Here is a 529-nt window from a genome sequence, read left to right on the forward strand (position 1 = left end):
TTTCGTAAATAAAAGTCATTCTCCAATATTCATTTATCATCGAGGCATTGATGCACAGGTTGTTGATGAGAGAAGGCAACATCGACATTGTTGTTGTGCGAATCATTATGGTAATGAACTTTCTAATCATCAAATTTTAACAACCATAGACAACTTACCATCAATAACACCAACCGAGTGCATCTACGCTTCGATAAAAAAGGAGTATAGCAACAGGCTGTTTCTATTTTATACATTTAGCCCTCTCTTTTACTTCTAAAATACCTATCTCATCTCTTTTCACCGACATATTCACAAAACTGCTAAAGAGAAATACCAACAAGATGAAACATCGCTTTAATTAAAGACACCACAAGTCAAAACACGAAGGATTAGGTGACACATGAGAACCCTAAACCCTCACGCTAAGAAAAAAAAATACAGATGGCATGAGGGGAAGACTTCCTTGTTCTACCCTTCGCCGAGGACACCCTCAGCAGAGGAGGGAGAACCTCGAACCTTCGAACCTTAGAACCTCATACTCGGTCCC

This window comes from Penaeus japonicus, unplaced genomic scaffold (assembly GCF_977035675.1).
Source record: "Penaeus japonicus unplaced genomic scaffold, GWHDUDI00000001_assembly GWHDUDI00000013, whole genome shotgun sequence".
NCBI classification, from domain to species: domain Eukaryota; kingdom Metazoa; phylum Arthropoda; class Malacostraca; order Decapoda; family Penaeidae; genus Penaeus; species Penaeus japonicus.